The 16,290-nt window shown below is 41.0% G+C and overlaps 1 protein-coding gene across 2 annotated transcripts in view; it reads right to left on the reverse strand.

The window, feature by feature from the left end:
• sox11a (SRY-box transcription factor 11a) overlaps nucleotides 1–16,290 on the reverse strand; it is a 170,517-nt gene that overhangs the window by 41,726 nt on the left and 112,501 nt on the right. For both annotated transcript variants that reach the window (XM_085931494.1, XM_085931493.1), the window contains one exon: nucleotides 3,866–3,955. The gene's annotated coding sequence lies outside the window, so the exon portion shown is untranslated. The remainder of the gene's footprint in view (nucleotides 1–3,865; nucleotides 3,956–16,290) is intronic.

Genomic DNA, 16,290 nt, shown 5'->3' on the forward strand with positions numbered 1-16,290 from the left:
AAATAGGTCCTTCTTAAGAGATGGCGAATAAATGCACAAGCACAAGTCTTTCTTTTATGAAAAGTATGTATTTTTTCCAGCACACTTAGAACTAAAAATATAATGAAAAAAAAAAACCCCAACAAGTAGGCAAGTTATAAATACATTCTATATATAGCCTACTTGTGCACTGCAACTCATAACCACAAAAACTTCCAACACATGAAAATCCAATAAGCCATCTGTACTTTGCTTTGCACAAACTGCCTCCATATTCCCAATAAACACAACACAGCATAATAACTGTTATTGTCTCTGTAAGTGAGCGCATCACAAGCGGGGTGTCATCTGAAATGCATTTTTGATGTGCTTGATGAAGCCTGCTCATCCCCCTGTAATGACACCCCATCCTCTCATGTGTTATGCATCACATCTTGTTACCATCTTCCTCCGAGCATGGCTGTCATCGCCAGTCTTCCTCGGCCCCTTTTCCGGAAGGATCGACTAAGGGGGGCTTATGTGGCAAGGGATGTGATGTGTGTGTGTGTGTGAGGGGGGGGTGTATATCTAACTCCTCAAACGCACATCTGTGAAGCACCTCCCTCCAACCCAAAACCAGAGTGCATCATGTGTTGTATTTGTGCTAGTAGTGCATCTCTGTTGCATTATGCAAATACAGTTCACACAGAGTTTGATCGCCCTAACATTAAAAAGTCAGAGCAGAATATTTGGCCCGATATAACGAGGTACTTTCTCTGTATATATTTTGGCTTTTTAAAAACACACTTGATGGAGCATTTCAATTTCTCCGTGGATTTTTAGTGCACAGCGAGATATTCTCTTTTTTTTTTTTTTTATTATTTTTTTTTTTAGATTGAGGCTATTACAGGGATGAAGCAGAATATTTTACAAGGAGATATGTCCACTACACCCGTAATCACATTCTAATGCAAATCACGTCAACCAGTGATGTTCATTCTGCAAAGGAAAATAAATGACCATTTATAAACTGGGCTTCTCATGCGGTGCATGCTTAATTGAAAAAAGTGACATTATCATGGTTTGAGGGATAAACTGGGCTCTTCCGTAATGTGGGAATGTGTTTTACGCCACAAATGTGCATAGCGTCTTATCTTTCATTCCCTATGGGCTCTTTGTAAATCAGTGTTCTGTATTTGGCATGGGAAAGCATACAAAAAGGACATACATCACTGGAAAGTTGGTCAGCTCAACTTGTTCATTTATCATCAGGAGAGGGACTGAATCTATATGGAGGGACTAATATACTAATGACTTTGCCTCCTGTGCTAACCTTCTCCTGACAGCCATACTATCGGGTTACAAGGAGAGTCACACTTGTGCAGTCGCCTCATCTGCATAAAATTAATGGCGCATGCATATGCAAATGAGCGTTTTAAACAATGTTGATTACTGCATATGTATTCAGAGGCCAACAGTCGCACATGTCTGACATGCCACTTCTGCATGTAATTTGCACCACAGTAAAGGGCAACCGGTACAGTCTCTCATGTGCGCCCATCATGGCTGCAGGCAGCGGCGATAACAGACTCACATGGCTCGCCGCTGGTGATTATTTATTGGGCTGAACGTCTGTTCTCAGCTTGGAAATGTGAGACTCCATGATTCACCCAACTTTTGCTTTGTAGGGCAAGTCAAGTCAAAAATATGTTCTATGAGCTGTAACCTTTCTGAACACTATTTTCTGGTTTACTTATTTTTTTTTTATACCTCAAAGAAACCATCACAAATCATTTCTTTCTTCCTATGCAAGTCATCTTTGAATCAATACACCTAGTGTATATATTTTTTGTATTTCATTTCACTAGCCTGTCACGATAATAATCAATGCTCAGGGGATGTTTGGCCTATTTTGATTTCATAGAACTTGGTGTCTGCATTGATTAATGTGCGCCTAACCTATGTTTTCATTATAACAGGAGGTGGTTTGTGAGATGCGTGTGTGTACATGTATAGGGAATGGATGGGTAGTATGATTGAACCCCCCACCCCCCACAATACCTATGCCTCCCATGCGGAGGTAATGAACCTGAAGACAAGCAGCGGCTAGCCTGAAAATTTCATGCATTGGGAGAGCGCCTGGCCATACATATGACCAGCACGGTCATTTGTTATCGTTAATCTTAACATTTACGGCTGCAAATATCCCATTAGGAGGCGTGTCCTGAGTATTTCACTTTGATTGGGAGGTGCTCTATGACATATTGATCAGGTGAATTGGGGAAAGAGGCCAAAGTGACCGAGACCTTGAATTTGGACTTCTGCAAAGGCACGACCATGGAATGTCTGGTTCATATTGAGAATCCATGGTAATTTCCCTTTGTGTGTGAGGGAGGGGGGGGGGGGGGGGGGGGGAAATCAAGGGCACATCACACGAGCGGGTTGGATGACAAAGTGACATCATATATGAAAAGCAAGATGGGAGTCCAGCAGCTTCTAGCGAATTACATTTCAGAAAATCCTATCTGTCTTCATTCAAGCATTTCAGTGTTCACTGGCATGTACTCTTGTGTGGGCCACATTCAGATTGGCTATATGTGAATGAGTATTGCCTCACTTCCATGAAATACCTTTACACTGGCAGCAGAATGGAGCCCTAATCAGCTGACACGATTCTTGTGTTTATCGTCCATAGAAATTTCTATAGGTGAAGCAAAGAGGTCAAAGCCAGTTGCCGTTGCATTATGCTGCACACAGCTCACGACGATGACGGCCCAGGTTGCAATCAATTATACAGCAGTCTGAAGCACCACTTGCTATTTGCTAGTTGAAGCAGCAAATCCCATGATAAAACCAATAGTGACCAATCACATGCCAAGTGAAAAAAAAATATGCGACCTGTTTTATTGATGAAGCACGTCTGGCAGGGCCTATTTATGCGGTGGCACCGTATGCACCATATCCGTCTTTGTAAGTCAAAAAGCAAAATGCCATTTGTCATAGAAAGACTCCGAATGGAAAATTTCCAATTCATGAGATGGCTACCCTATGTATAAACATGCAAAATATACATGGGATGGCAATGTCGTGGAACTCACTCATCAGTGTCTGATGAAGGAAACATTTCTCTCTGTCCAACAGTGAAACTAATGCGATCCGAAACACCATTTGGCACTCGGACACAAGATGACATTTGCAAAGATTTTGCGATTTTGGTGTAAATAGAAAGGTAGGTAAATCGGCTTCATTTTATAAGGTGACCTCATGCCTGTAATCACTAAGCTGCTGGCTGGCTCACATGCAAAATGTGCTTAGCAACTATGCAAAGATTTGAACCCAAAGTCCTGTCCTGCTTCGTAATGCTGATTCATCACCGGTGACATTTTTAGGCTTGATCCTCGTCTGAGACGGGATTTTCTCTAAATTTTTTAACCTTATCTTATTGCTCACATTCCTCACATTAGTAATGCATTCTTACAACGGGTTATAGCACATTAAAATGATTTAACACAGGAATGACAAAAATGATCAAATTATGAACTGCAGCACAGTGACAACACATTAGGGACAGATGAATTTTAAACCACGCAGAAATAAATAGTATGTAGTGGGTGCTAATGTCCTATTACATTTTAATTTGGATATTAAACAAAATTGATTAATTAGTTAATCATTATTTTTAAACGATGTGTAGGTGCATTTTTTTTCTAGTTTTCTTTCTATTAATTCACTATGAACCTGATGATGTGTATTCATATCCATGAACAATTTCTCATGCTAAAATGTCATCCCAAAACAGAAAGCCCAACCAACAGTGGATTTATAGAAATGGCTGTGTTATTTTTTGTAAACCGCTGTCTTGATTAATGACTTTTTATGCATGTTAATGGCTGAAAGGCTTGGGTACCTCTACAACGGGGGATCAGGCAGAAATGTGCAGGTTATGCATCTGGACTCCCCTCGTTCCTCTTTCCTTAGTCCAGTGACCAGCTCCAGGCTGTAAATTAGAAGGACAAGTTGTATGTGACTGCTGCTGTTTATTGCTGTTTAAATTCAGCCTCCATTCATAACGGCATATTACAATGTGGCAGGGAGGGGAGGGGTAGAGAACGAGGGGGAGAGAGAGAGAGAGAGAGAGAGAGAGAGAGAGAAAGAGAGAGAGAGAGCTGGAGACGGCATTTAATATAAATGATCTGGCGTTGATTGTGATGGATATACTATGTAGAGACACCTTGCTTCAAGGGCATCGAGGGATAAGCTATCATTTTCTTCCTAGTACGCATGAAGGGAGGAATGACGGAATGTCCAATGTCATCACAGTGTCTATAATAATGCACCTCGACCCAGACAACAAACATCCTGAAAAAACAAAAATGATACACAAAATCTACATCAAAGTACATTTATTGGCTTCCATTATAATTTTACGTACGACAACTACTAAACTACATTTGATGCTCGGCTGACATGAATATACATTGTGTGCTAAGCCACACTTAAAATGAACACATGGAAGGGGGAAAAAAATCCCACTAATTAAAATTTATGTTAAATAGTAACTTCATGTCTAAAAATTATCACAATGACTCCAATTTGTGAGTTATCAAGGTAAATATTTATATACCAACACTTGAGCACTACATACAAAGCCAGCCCAACTTTTTACATGTTGCGACCTTATATTGATATATCCCCTATATTGATAGCATACCTCATGCAAATATGGCCACCGCTCTTCATGGAGAGTCTCTGACCTTCTGTCAAAAGTTTTGCTGAAGCTACAGCAAGTTTTCAGTCAATGGCGTGTTTTAGCCCCACTCGCCTTTGCTGATATTTCAATAAAGAATGTCAAAGTGACCCAGGTTTATAAACCCGTGCTCAGCATAATAGGCCTATGTTACGATTAATGAGATACCCAGGGCATTATTCATTATCTTATATATCTTATTGATTGTGTTGTCTTTCATCTTTGCAGGGTTTCTCCCTCTGTGTGACCGCCAGCTTTTTTGCTTTTTTTTTTTTTTTTTTTTTTTTACAGACCTGTGGCGGTCTGCATCTTTCTTCCCCCTTGAGCCTGCTTTTCATAGGACTTGGTGACGGTTGAATAGTCAAGGCATGCAAAATGAAAGCTTATATAACTAGGCCTTCATCACCTGCAGCGTCTGTTCACTAATAAGTCAGTTTAACTCATTGGCCTGTATGCATCAAGCTTCTTCGAACACTGGCCATGCAAGCTCCTCTTAGTCATCTTATTTGGAACATTCACTCCAATGTGTCACAATTCAAGATGTCTATAAAGGATAATAGGGAGTTTCACACCATACACATCTAGTCAATTAGGCTTTGATTGACCTCCTCGCTTGCGGGATGTCAGAGTGACGCCCGCAGGAAACCAGGCGGCCACATTTGGAGTGTTAACCACCCGCAAATTCTAAACACGGCCCGTTGGTGGGAGGAAGGCTAGGACCAGACGATTGGAAGTGACACAGCATAAATAGGAAGCGTCAGACAATTAGTGTGTTTACAGCACAGATGAGCTGCTGATGAATCTAGCTATCGGAAGCCATTTAGCGTTTAGTCTGATATGGATGCTTACCTCTGTCTATCTTTTCTCTCTGTGACTCATTGATTCAGTGTTTTTGAAAACGTTATTCATATTTTAAAAGTATATATCTGGCTATGAATCCATGAGATCCCAAGGATAAGCGTGAGACCATCATAGAAAATCATAACAAGAAAAACACTCAATTTGGTTCCTCTGTCAAGGCACCATCCCACAAACCTGCTCTGCATAAAATCAAAACAAGGCCAAAAACATGTTATTGTACAAATGATGGTAACAACATTAAAAAAAAAAAAAAAGTTCTTATACCAGACTGCCATTAAACATTTAATCTTACACCCCCTGGAGGGAATTTGTGCAGCCCCTGCTTGCCCGACGGTTTTCAGGAATCCCTGCTGGTTTACAGCCACTCCATATGTGTCTAAGCGCTATGGCCAGTTCCATTAAGCTTAACATCATCATTTGGTGGGAAAAAATATGCAATGTTACAAATAGGTTGCATGTTATCAAGGAAAAATGAAAAAGGAATGAAGGGACACGGAAAGAAAATCAATTCCAATGAAGCTATGAATATTAATGCATAGATTTTTTATTTGGCAAGCGTCTGAGTCATCGCCGTGAGTGTATAATGAATGAGTGCTACTTTTCACTGTGTCGGGGTCTCTTAAGCGACAAATAGCAGACTAACGACATCAGATAAAACGTTTGCTAACGGTCCTCAAAATACTCGACTTTCAATAATATTGTGGGCTGGTAGGTGCTGCTGTTAAATTGAATTTAAAATACATTTTTAGACACAACTAAATATAAAAAATAAGAAAAAATGATTTCAATTTATTGCATCAGAAATAAAAAATGCATTTTCAAAATGTGCATGCTTTTATTAAACAACTTTTTTAGTCACTGGTGTTGAAAAAAAAATAAAGCAGCTTGTAGTAAAAACAAACTACCATTGCTTAAAAAAGATGGTCCTGAATTACGTGCCGCCAAATATCTCATGTTGTCCTCTATCATTACATTTTTAATCTTTCTTTTATCTCCTTTAATCATCCCCACACAACCACATGCGTGCAATCTCTGTGGGCAGTGACCAGAATCCTGATTCCTCTCTTAGCTGTGTGTACATGAAGAGTCGATCTCCTCTCCCTTGTGCTAATCCAGCCTGGTCTGTCCCAGCAGTACTGGCCTGTGACAGCCTACCACGTCTAGTGAGCACTGCTAATCTCAGAGCTTCTGTAGCCTGGAGGTCAGTGGGGATCTCTCCGGCCTTAAGCGGGGCCACCCTGGGAGGCCAATGCAAAGGGAGAGCCAGGTCTCGGCCCTCGGTCTCTCGGGCTCTGCCTGTCGGATTAAAGCACCTGAAGGGACATGGTGCTTGTGATGGGCCGCCGGCTCATCAGATCACAGGCTGACAACACACACAAGTCTTGTACTTGTTACAGAAAAAAGCTGAAGGTCTGGTTTTCACACCCCTTCCTCACAACGCAGCCAGACAGCAAGTTGAAAAGGAGAGAAAATGTTTTGTTTACATGTAGAACTTGTACATGTGAATTTAGCTCAAGGCACGATGTCGGATAGTTGCATTAATGTACATTAGCAGAGAGGCATGTTCCCCGTCAGCCGCCCCTGGAGGAGGCCACAATGTGCTTATATGATAATATGATAATGGAGAACTAATTCAATAATTAATGGTGATAACCATCAGCAGCAGCCCAAATCAATTCTTATCTTTGCCTGTGCAGAGCAATGCTACATTTTTAATGTTCTTGTCATTTTGATTAAGATCATGTCATTGCCTTTGTCCTCACTTATAATGTAAAGCCAAGTGCTCGGAGAAGGCTGACTTTAATTAGGCTTGTTCGGCTCGAAGTGATTGCGCACATGGTTGCCGAGGTTGCGCGATTTGAAAAACTTTGTTATATTCGTGCTAATGGAGTATCAAAATGTCCTTTTGCCATTCAATATACAAAATGTAAACAAGTAGTTGTGAGATGAATTGAACTCTTGAATGAGGCAGAAAAATCAAGTGACAGTTTTTAATGCAAGAGTGAAGTTGCGCCATCTACAAAAACAAAAACAGACTTCAAATCCTTTCTCTTAACAGTACAAAAAAAAGAGTTACATTGATCAACAAAAAATAGATTTAACTCACTTAGACAACACCTAATGCGCCAGGATGTTTCCCTGGAAATTTAATTGAGAATGTAGGTTACATGTTCTGGATTATTACTGCCAGAGGACATTTTTAGAATCCAATAAACTACTGTACCCATATGAATTAGTGCAAAGCGTGATTGTAAAGTCGACAGACCGCAGGAGGTATTAGGTTGCAGGTGGGCACTTTAAAGCATTTAGCCTGCTAATTCCAGTTTTTAATCATTCACTCACAATCATTTTTTTCCTCCCTTTCTCACATCCACACATTCACACCTGCACCTGAGGAGGCAACATGGCAGCATCTTATCCCGGGGGCACATACACACCGATTGAGTGAAAACCCCGGGGGCTCAGGCAGCCATGATGAGGAAGGATTAGGAGCGGTGGGTTGTCAGCAGGATGCATTTGTGAAAGTGTGAGTGTGTGTGTGTGTGTGTGTAACTGTGTTGGTGAGACGGAAATCTTGCTGTTTTGCTATCACCTGCTTGCTGAATGTGCTGGATGGCGGCTTTTATGGCCTACATTGGCTCATGTGAGTGACAATCCCAAAATCTGCAGCGAAAGTGATAAGGCATTAAAAAAGGGTGATATAAAGGGGCATTACTGCCGGGTATTTCCATTCTCACAATTCGTGTAGAGCTGCTTTTACTTCCATTTCGTCACAGCCAAAGTATTGAAATTGCTCACATTATAATAATATGTGTCTTGATTTAGGACTGTTTCATATTCATAGGCTTCATGGGACATTTTCCCCACTTCTCCGTCGTGTCATCATCACAGTCCTACTGTTTGGAGAGAATCCTCATCCAAGTGCTGCTTTAAAGCCTACAATCATTTTAATATTCTGTTTGTAGTGCACTAAAACAATGTTATCACCACATTTGTGTGAAAGAAATAAAATAAAAGAAAATAAATATTAAAAATAAAATATTATATATATATATATATATATATATATATATATATATATATATATATATATATATATATATATATATATATATATATATATATATATATATATATAATTACAAAATTAAAATAATATAGAGGTATATATTTTTCATTACTGATCATAATCTATTGAGGTATTCATATATCTTTGTTGTTCGAACTACCACATGGGCTTTCTTAATTGTACCTCAGCCTTTTGAATAATGCAATTGCTGTGAAACACGCTCGAAATAAATATACATATTCTCCATTTAGATGGTAAACGCGTCACATATCTAATCACTCTGTCTTAACATTATATCACTTCCTGACAGATGGTAACACACTGCCCACAATTAGGCAGCACATGGCCAAGATCTGTCCATTTCTGGAAAGTGGATCTGACATACTTTCTAGTTATCTGCCAGCGTCTGACATTAATCTGGCAAAAGATAAAAGCACTTGGCCGAATTCCAGTACCCGTAGTAGCGTGCGTTTCCTGCCTGGATCTTGAAATGATATTCCATCTCAGATCCTGTTATAATTATTACTTTTTGCATTGCTCTTATATCAGGCAAAGCACCAGATTTAATAATTCAAGTGGAGGGGGGGGTTCACAATGCCTGACACCGAAGTGTGATTTCTCCTCACAAACTAGGAAAGAAAAATACTGTCGGTGTAGAGAAACCTCCAAACTCAAATCATTTAAAAAAAAATGAAAACTGGAAAACTATGCCACAGTCAATGAACACCTGCTATTCAAACCATCAACTGTGAGATTCAGTTTAGAAATCAATTTGCGAACGTCACATGACCGAATTCAGAGTACAGATGAGCCGTGATTCGTCCGTGATGTTATTTCTATTTCAGTAGACAGCAGAGGTCTAAATGCATTTTTAAAGAAAAAAATAATGAAATAATTCAATTAATTAATAATAAGTGCACTATTCATTTAATCTATCACATCAATAAATAAAACTTTTATGATGTTTTTCACTTTGTGTTACTGAGGAAAAAAAAAACTTTCACCTGTATCATACAAATTGCGAATATTTACATGAACTGCTCAAGTGTCCAATGACAAAAAAACCTGTTGTCATTTTCTTCCCAGATGAGAACCTTGCACTGTACGTCCTGGAGTTTTTGTTTGCATTCATATGCCACATTGGAATTGTCAATTATCTACATCAAGAATGATATGAGAATTATCTTTCAATTTATCAGCATTACCATTTGTGACATGCTAAATGTGCGCCGATGTTGACGGTGACATTCGAAAAGGTGGGGGGTGGCGTGCACACAGACGTGATCAAGATTGAGCATTGCAATAAGCCAACACTATCGGACGCAGCACCTGCTAACGCTGCAGAGATTGCCCCCCACCACCCTCGCCTTGTATGGAGAATGACGTACGCCCCCTAGTAACACTCATTCAAGTTGCTCGTGACAGACTGCACAATCATCTGACACCGCCACGCATAGGAAATGGGGGAGTTCCAAGCAACTGCAAGGAGTCTTTTATTTTTAGTTAATGATTGGACAAACAATCCTCGTTCTGGAGCCGTGCCCTCTAGTGGGTGTGACTACCCCTGGGGCCATTCTCTAATAAGCAACCCCCCCCACCACCATCCCTTCCAAAAAAAGCCTGATATTTGCTCAGCAACTAGAGGAGGAGGCGGAAGAGCCGTTAGGAAGGAACGATATTGGTTGGCTATGACACATGAAGACAGAGCAAGACTTGGAGAAGGGAGGGGAGGTCAGAAGAAGGGGTAGATGGAGTGGCAGAGGGAGGGTTATATGCTGAAGGTTGGGTAGGAAGGGGTTTGGGTGGGTTTGGGGAGGGAGGGGGGGGGCGATGTCTTTTCTGCACACATACAGCATGCCCGAGGAACAGATGGGGCCTGATAAATCCTGAAAGGGAGGCATTACCTGCCCAAGTCACCAAGCAGCCACAATTATCACAGGGCTCTGGGTTCATTGTCAATTAGAGTGGCAGTTAAAGCCAGGCAGCAGCTGTGGCAGATGGCCGCCATCCAGAGAAGCCGGGGGAACCGGGTCTGAGGGTAGCCCCCAGGCTCCCTCCAGTGCTCCTCCCACTTTCCTCAAAACACCTCTTTTTTTTTTTTTTGTTGGCCCAATACAACAAACTACGCTTTAGAGGAAGGTTTACTTCTTATTTAAGAATAGGTTCGATTAAGACATTGAGGGCGGAAAAAGAGAGGATCTATATTTTGTAACTTTAGTTCAGAGTTGGTTGGAGAGATTCACAAGGTTGTCAAATATCAACATTTCTTTCAGTCAATGTCCAGAACTTCTAATTTGCAAATACTGGCCAGGTAAATTAAAAGGAAACAAAATATATATTTGTGTTTTACAATTACTTTACTAATTTTCCCACAAGTAAGTCATTTAGGTTCAAGTAAATAAATAAAAAAGGGTCTGATTCTTGATCAGGACCAAGGGTCCACTTGTCAAGTAAAAAAACGAAAAAAAATCTATTAAATCACTGTGCACCAAAGGACTGAGTCTGAATCAATCTGAGGCAAATCAAGAACATATTTTTGGGCACAAGTTTAGACCACTGCCCCTGTTCTCCATCTCTATACTTGTTTGCCAAGAGCAGGCTTGGCTTCTTGGTTCCCTTCCACAGTATACCGACAGGACCGCCGTCTGCCCCGTGATCTTCCAAACGGTCTCCCCTCCCAGCCTGTGCCAAAGCTCGGCAGCAGGCTTCACTTTCACCAAGTACCTCCATTCATCACCAGGCAGGGGTGTTGCAAGAAGGGAGGGGTACAGCAGGGGGCCGGTAACGGGGTAGTTTGTGCCCTCTTTTCACCCTCCCCTTTTTTTCCCTCTTCTCCACAGGCTGCTGAGAATACAGGCCTCTGCCACAGACAAGAGCCACACTCCTCTCTTACACGCTTTACAATGGCGCTCCAAATGTATTCAGGGGGAGGAGACGCCTGCTCTCTTCTATTGCTCCTTTGCTCCTTCACCCTTGTCTCTTGCCCCCTCCTATTCTGTCACCCTCACCCCTTCCCACCCTTGCCCCACTCTTCCCCCCTCCTGCCTGCTTCCCCCCTCCTCCCTATTCCCTCCCACTGGGGCATCATTTCTCCTACTTTGTTCCGCCAGTCCTGCGTCCAGTGTCTGGGCCGTCCTGATAGTGGAGAAGTAGCAGCCTATCCATCTGCCTGCCCGGGGCCCGCCGATGAAGAAAGAGGAGCAGAGGTCCTCATTCATAACAATAGCCATTAACAATGCTAACAGCAGTGCTGCTGCTGCCGGCCCACTAGAGGCTGAGGAGTGGGATCGGGGCAACGGGCTGCGGAGGCTAGAGGGTGCACATGCACTGTCGCCAGGCAGAGTTGGAAATTGCAAGGATCTGATAGGGTTAGACAGTGCTGGAAAAATGCTGTTCAGGCATTAGCAGGTCCTCTGAGTCCGAGGCCGGTAACAAAATATTGATTTTTATTATTATTTTATTTTTTGGCCCGTAGTGAGGTAGAATGTAGAATCTTCTCCATATATAGAGTTGATCTCCAATAACACCTCACGGCAAAGTGTGAACCATTTGAAGGAATCTGGAGTCGAGCACAAAAGTTGCATTTTTTTTTTTTTATTCTCTGGAAGGATGTCAATAAATATAAAATAACAGAGTATCCCGTTTAAAATAGCTGTACTTAAACTATCAGTGATCAATGAAACGTTCAACCTCTAATTGTTATGAACTCTGATTATCTATTCATACTTTTGATGATTTTAACTAGCACAATAACGCCTCCTGGGCGAATTGTACCGTGGTGGACCTCTTCACAATGATGACATAATACTTTGTCGTGCTCTCATTACTTTTTAAAAGATCAAAATAGTTGAGTGAACTGAATCAACAGCACCTCTGCTGGGTGTTTTGTATTAGTGCAATCTATTGACGGTAACGTTTTGAAAGTCTGTGGGACGACAACCTAAAGCAGCTTAAGTCCATCTTTGGTGAGTCCCCCGCTTCAAGACGTGACAAAAACATTTACAAACATCCATCCATCCATCCATCCATCCATTTTCTGAATCAACCAAATTTGTTAACATCTGAGAACATTTGAGAAAATCTGTGAGGCCCTAAGAAACCTGATATTTCTAAAGTTAGGTTTTTTTCTGTTTCTTTTTTGTGGTGGTTGGGGGCGATGCATCAGAAAAAACAAACCACAAACCAAGCAAACAAGATATAATTCAGCCACCGAGTGGACCAAAAGTGAGTGTACAGACACTCCCACATGCTGTAATCATAGCCCAAGTAGCCCACATTTACCGCTGTTACTTCCCCTGGCACCTCTCCTGAGTTTTGACACATTTTCACATTTATCAGGAAAGCATCTCCGTATCCAGGAACAACAAAAAGGCATCCCTCTCAAGCAAAACACGGCATGAAGCCTCCTGTGAAATGCTTACAGTAGCCCCCCCCCATCATCCCCTCCGGCCTCCTCCTCTCCTGAGCCTCTCATCTTTCAAATCAAACTGTCGAAAAAGCAGACGTGTCCTCTGTACGAGTTTTAATTAGATTTGGATGGATTTAAAATCTACTCTTGTTTCTTGGAATGACTGTGAATGAAAGAAGAAACACTACAATGAGATTACGAGCTAATGTGTCCTCTAGTTACACCTGCAAACTGTGTCTATGCTGTTTTCCATTCAAACACACAGTGTCTCCTTTAGCAACATTGATGTTGTAATTTAATATAAAGATCATCCTGTTATTTTTGTGTCTACTGAAATGTTCCTTCCTCACAATAATACTTTTTTTTCTTTTCAGTGGCTCTCACACTCAATGATAAAAAAATGATCAGACTATGATTTAAAATACACACTTTATAGAATATACACTTGTGTATGCCATACAAAAAAGATTAATAAACATGCAGTAGTGTTTGGTATGCACTTGATAGTCCCAACATTCCCACATCAATAAAATTGAATTTGTCCACAGGGCAGACAAACCTCATGTATACCATCAATGATTCTGATCAATAAGATACTGTTATGGCAACTTATGTGAGGTGGCGCGATCAATATTGTACACATCATCAAAATCCTAATCTTCCATCATTTTTCCAAGTTCTAAATCTGATATAAAGAAACAGAAATGTGTCATTCCAAATGTGTTTTTTTACAGCCAAACAATGTGATGGCTATCGGGGAAATTGCCCCAAAATTGTCAGGCTGTTAATTATGCATAATTTGCTGTCAAAATTATCAATGAGTTAATGATCGTAGGGAATTGGCAGGCCATCCTAGCTTTTCAATATATCTCTTTAAAGCTTTTATTTCTGTTGGCAGATTACAGACATTAAAAATATTACAGAATATGCTCTTGTCCAAATTAAGTATGACAATATTTACCACATACTTAACTCTCTTTTTGAGCCTTGCTGAAATCTAGAGGGTGTGACCTCCTTCCCTACGCCAATGGCAAGTGCGTTTTTTTTTTTCTTCTCATTTCTACAGCAGGCAGAGTTACTTGTTTAAATACCATATAAAAAAATATATATACCAAAACATGCACCATTGCATCTGTGAGGTTAAAGTGCCAGTAAATAGATGATATTATCAAGTACATAAGCAATCACAGCCAAGGGCAACTGTGCATCAAATTATTTCATCTCCTCAATTTATGCTTGTTTTGTCCGCAAATCCTTGTAAATTGGCTCTGCAGCGTTTATGAGGTGATCAAACCTGCATGGTTGAACCTTTTGCATGGAACATGAATCCCCCAAAGCATGTGCGCCGCCGACATGGTCCAAAAAGGGCACTCGTAGTCTTTACCCGTTTGTCCTTCCGCTCGTTGCCCTCCTAATATGTTAATCTCTTTTGGAATGCATAATGCAATTCACTGTCACTATTTATTCAAATTAAACAGAATAAATTGTGACCCTCATTGCTAAGCCCTGATCTTTGTTTTCGCCATTTTGCCACTTGACTCTTTTTTTATTTTGTTGAGTTTTCATACAACTCAAACTGAATTTTTACACGCCAAGCCTTCCATTGGATGTTGTGCAGCAGCTCGGCAGTACTAAGCTCTTGATACATGTCATAAAACATGAACTCTGCCTGCTGATAATGAAGCAGGTGACTGCTGTATGGCTTCCCAATGGTCTCTGATGCACACTTTAATGACTCAGTGTGTGCGTGGCAGCGTTTGTGCGCGAGTGTGTATGTGCCATCCTTGTGTGGCTCTTTCACGGGGCTCCTGTCAGGTCCGTAATTGACAGTCTAAGTGGGGCAGCCGAGAGGCCAGGCCCTGTTAATTTATTTTCTCAGACTCCCTATCCATATTTATGAGCCCCTGCTGTTTTGTCTATCAGGGACGATCAAACTTAGTGTGTAATTGTACTCGCTAAAGCAAGGGAGCCACGTGTGAGCCCTAACTCGGACCACGACAGTCGCATTCGTCTTTATTTTTTTCCCCTTCATTCACAAGGCCAGACCTGGCGGGATGAGGAACAGAGCAATGGGGGGAAAAAAAAAGACTGGGATTAGAATCCGAGAAACCGGTCATTATGCCGACACCCTCTGATCTGTCTCAAAGTAATTGCCGTGGATCCAGTGGGTGTATGTACCATCTCCGTTTTAGCCCTTAATAGCTAAGCACAGCGTGGCCCAAAACCATTCATCATAAATAATTATTAAAACAGCGGTCCTTTAAATGTAATATACTTAAATATTGAGGAAAGTACAATTCGTTCGGTCTCATTTAAATGTAATGCTCGTCCTTCTTTATGTGGCTTTAATGTGACTACGTCCAATGAACTGAAGTCTATTTATACCAGCGGAGAATCCGCCGCTACATGGCCCGCAACACATGTGGCTGTTTACCAGGACTGAAGCCCTTTAATGAATTTAATTTGTTTACACGCTAACATCAAGGAAGTATTTGCTGGCGAGACCTTCATGTTTGTGGCGTTAGATGGGGGCATACCTGCGTCGTCTGGGGTAATCGTATTATTACGTGCTATTTTAGTCCCGCAAACACATGCATTTCCATTCATTATGACTTATTATGTTTTCATCAAAACAACACTACGTCCTGATGTCGGCATGCATAATGAAAATTACACTAAGTGGCCTGATGTTGGCCATCTCTGGTTCCTCTTAGCTTGTTGAGATGTATATAATGCCGCCTTGTGCTCACTTCAAGTAATGTTCAGGATCAGCGGATTTTGTACGATAGTGCTGATGTATATTTTTGTTGTTGTTTTTAAATCAGGCTTTTGTGGATCTCTTTAGAATAGATTTAGAATCGCAGCAGACTTCAAATAATAGACACGTTTCCTAATATTCTGGTCACAAGTAAAAATGTCAATGTTACATGAAATCAAATCAAATTAAAAACTCTACCTCTGTCCTTTCTGAGCTGAGATTAGATAATAAAGACTTTACTTTAGGTCAAAACCTCAATTCAGGCCTCCTCAGTATCCCCAGAAGAGTTTCAGTCAGTCCAAAGCATCTCTGGTAAAAAAAAAAGTGATCCATCACTGTCTGAAGTTGTTGCTGAGTGTGAGTTGAGTAACAAGTGCTGCATCAGCTCCAAGCAGCATGTCACCAAAGAGGGTTTTTGAAAACTTTCACTCTAAGATGATTAAGGCCCCAAAAAGCCTTCCAAGCTGATTCGGCGTGGTACTAGGCTC

Source organism: Syngnathus leptorhynchus, chromosome 15 (assembly GCF_054491065.1).
Source record: "Syngnathus leptorhynchus isolate UIUO chromosome 15, UIUO_Slep, whole genome shotgun sequence".
Classification (NCBI taxonomy): Eukaryota; Metazoa; Chordata; class Actinopteri; order Syngnathiformes; family Syngnathidae; genus Syngnathus; species Syngnathus leptorhynchus.